Source organism: Apium graveolens, chromosome 10 (assembly GCF_009905375.1).
Source record: "Apium graveolens cultivar Ventura chromosome 10, ASM990537v1, whole genome shotgun sequence".
In the NCBI taxonomy this organism is placed as follows: Eukaryota; Viridiplantae; Streptophyta; class Magnoliopsida; order Apiales; family Apiaceae; genus Apium; species Apium graveolens.
In genome coordinates, this window is record NC_133656.1 from 170529335 (window position 1) to 170532741 (window position 3407).

At 40.4% G+C, this 3407-nt stretch overlaps 1 non-coding gene across 1 annotated transcript; it reads left to right on the top strand.

Annotated features, from left to right (window-relative positions):
• The first annotated feature begins 3000 nt into the window (after positions 1-3000).
• On the top strand, positions 3001-3107 carry LOC141694931 (small nucleolar RNA R71). The gene has a single exon (XR_012564210.1). It is a non-coding gene; the product is annotated as a small nucleolar RNA R71 (small nucleolar RNA).
• Positions 3108-3407: the final 300 nt, after the last annotated feature.

The following is a 3407-nucleotide window of genomic DNA, read 5'->3' on the forward strand; positions in this document are numbered from 1 at the left end:
AAAGTTGCTTATTTGACCGTGCAATGAATGAGGTCCCAAAAGACTTATGCAATAATACCCATGTAGCGAGCGTTAGGTTAGCGGATCCCAGACTATAAAAGCCTTAGGTCACTAGGCACAAAGTCCCCTAGAACTTAATAACTTGAGTATTAAAGAGATCACTCTTGATCAATTATGCATAAACACATACTTTTTTCTTTCTTTTTTTTCTTTTTTTTATTATTTTTTTCAACAATTTCTGAATGAGTGTGTTTCGCAACAACTCATTCAACCCTAGACTACTCATAAAAATATAAGTCGGCTACTAGCCATTTGACGCCTAGCCTTACAACAACTAGCAATGAAATCCAAGTTTTTCTCCAGAAAAAAAATCAGTGTTTTTACGTCATTATGAGAATATCACAAATTTTAAATATAACCAAGTGATTAAATCTCAACAACAAACAAGTATGATCATGATCTAGATCAAAAGAAACCCTATAAGACTTTGTGAAAATATTTGTTTCTGGCATGCAAATCAATTCATTAGGACTTAAACATCCCTCTATTCGTCATCACCACACTGAAATCAACATCAACTTATCAAATATCATAGTTCATCTTAAGGGATCATGCTTAATATGCATGCAAATGTAAATATATGAAATCACATAAAAATAAACAAATATGTCCAAAATGAACAATCATGCAAAAATATGAATGAACTACAACTAAACATGCAATATGAATCTATATGAATCTATATGGACACACACTACTAATCCTTACATTATCACCCCCAAACTTAAAATTTTCAATGTCCTCATTGAAGGTAATATTAAGGATTTCAGGCATACCTAATTAGCGGGAGAGTCACCCTCGTCGGGTGGAGGATCAGGTGGCCAATCAACCTCGCCACTAGTGTCTCGGACAACAGTACCCAAAGCTTGTGTCAAATCTGCAACAAAACGACGGTGAATGTCATGCATAGCCTCCATACGCCTAGCCAATCTTCTATTCTGCGCATCCCCAACACCAGTCCTATCAACTGTCTGTGGCACATGAGAAGAACCCTCTGTAGGCACTGGAAGATCCGTCCAACCACTCTCTACATCATCAAAAATATATCCCAAGCCCTTATCATGTGGTGCACCTAAGAATGCATAACTCAAGTGATCGGGTAGTGGGTTGAGCTCAAGTGTGGGAGCATCTTCAATAGACGGCTCGAGACGCTCCTGAGAAATTTTCAGCTCTGCTAACCCAAGAGAATCGAATGGCATATCCAACTTCTTCTCCCACGGAGGTGCATTCAAAACCTGCAGTTGCTCTACTCCTCCTTCATCTTCAAAAACTGAGTCCACCCGCTCTATTTTAAAGCACTCTTCTTTTTCTGTGGGTAACTTTATTTCCTTGAACACATTAAAAGTGACCTTTTGATCGTAAACCTTCATTGAAAGCTCTCCTTTTTGCACATCGATAATAGTTCGGCCTGTAGCCAAGAATGGTCTTCCCAAGATGATGGGAATCTTCTTATCTTCCTCAAAATCAAGAATTACAAAGTCAGCATGGAAGAAGAGTTTATCCACCTTGACCAAGACATCCTCCACTATACCTCGTGGATAAGTGATGGAACGGTCGTCTAGTTGCAATGATATGTATGTTGGTTTCGGATCAGGCAGACCAAGCTTCTTGAAGATAGATAAGGGCATCAGATTGATGCTAGCTCCTAAATCACATAAACATTTATCGAACGACAAGTTTCCGATGGTGCAAGGAATAGTGAAGCTTCCAGGATCTTTAAGCTTCGGAGGCAACTTCTATTGCAACACAACACTGCATTCCTCCGTTAGAGCAACGGTCTCTAAGTCATCGAGCTTCACTTTCCGAGAGAGGATACCTTTCATAAACCTCGCATAGCTAGGCATCTGTTCAAGAGTTTCAGCGAAAGGCATGTTGATATGAAGTTTCTTGAACACCTCCAAAAACTTCTCAAACTGCTTATCCATCTTTTTCTTCTACAGCCTCTTAGGAAAAGGAGGTGGAGGATATATTTGTTTCTCCCCTGTATTACCCTCAGGAGAAGTGTCTTCTATAGTAGTCTTCCTTGGTTCCACCTCTACTTCCTTCTGCACATCTTCTTTAGCCAAAACTTCAGATTCTGGAACTTGAAACTTTTCAGGCTCTTCGTCTTGCTGAATTTGGGGGCTTGCAACCTTTCCAGACCTTAAGGTTATGGCGTTCACCTGTTCTTCAACTTCCCTCTTGCCTGGATTTGTTTCTGTATCACTAGAAAGCGTTCCTGGTGGTCGATTCAATAAGGCATTAGCAATTTGCCCTATTTGGTTCTCCAAAGTCTTGATAGAAATAGTCTGGCTTTGGCATATAAGAGCCTGGTTTTTGCACATAAGCCTGAACTCCTCCAATTCAGATTTTTCATTCGAAGATAGACCTGCATCATGATTTTGTTGTTGAATTTGGAGTTGTTTTTTTGGTGCAATTTGTTGCTAAAAATCAGGAGGGTTGAATAGCTTATTTTCAAACTGCTGGAACGGTTGTTGCATCACATTCTGATTGTTGCTCCAGCTGAAGTTAGGATGATTCCAGTTGTCAGGATGATAAGTGTCTGGAACTGGTTGCTGCGATTTTTGAAAGTTGCTCACAAACTGAGCTGAGTCACTAGATATAGCACATTGCTCCATCGCATGCGGACCGATACACAGCTCACAAACACTAATTATTTGTTTAACTCCAAAGTTAGCCAGAGAATCGATCTTCATAGACAACGCCTTTAGTTGAGTAGTGATAGCCGTAGCTGTATCCACCTCAAGAACTCCTGCTACCTTCCCCTGTGGACATCTCTGGGCTGGATAGTGATATTCATTAGCAGCCATCAGTTTAATTAGATCATAAGCTTCCTTATAGCTCTTTGCCCATAATGCTCCACCTGATGCTACATCGAGCATGGGTCTAGACTGTGCTCCCACCCCATTATAAAAACAAGTGATGATCATCCAATCAGGCATTCCATGATGAGGACACTTCCTAAGAATCTCCTTGTAGCGCTCCCAAGCTTCATATAAAGATTCTCTTGTTTGCTGCGCAAATTGAGTAAGAGCATTCCTGATTGCAGTTGTCTTTGCCATAGGGAAGAATTTAGTAAGAAACTTCTGAGCAAGATCTTCCCAAGTAGTAATCGAACCAGCTGGTAGAGAGTGTAACCAGCTCTTAGCCTTGTCCCTCAGAGAGAATGGAAAAAGTCTCAGCTTAATAGCATCTTCAGAAACACCATTGAACCTGAAGGTGTCGCAGATCTCTATGAAATTCCTAATGTGCGTATTGGGATCTTCCGTTGGAGAACCCCTAAACTGGACTGAATTCTGCACCCATTGAATTATTCCAGGCTTGATCTCAAAGGTATTAGCTGTGAT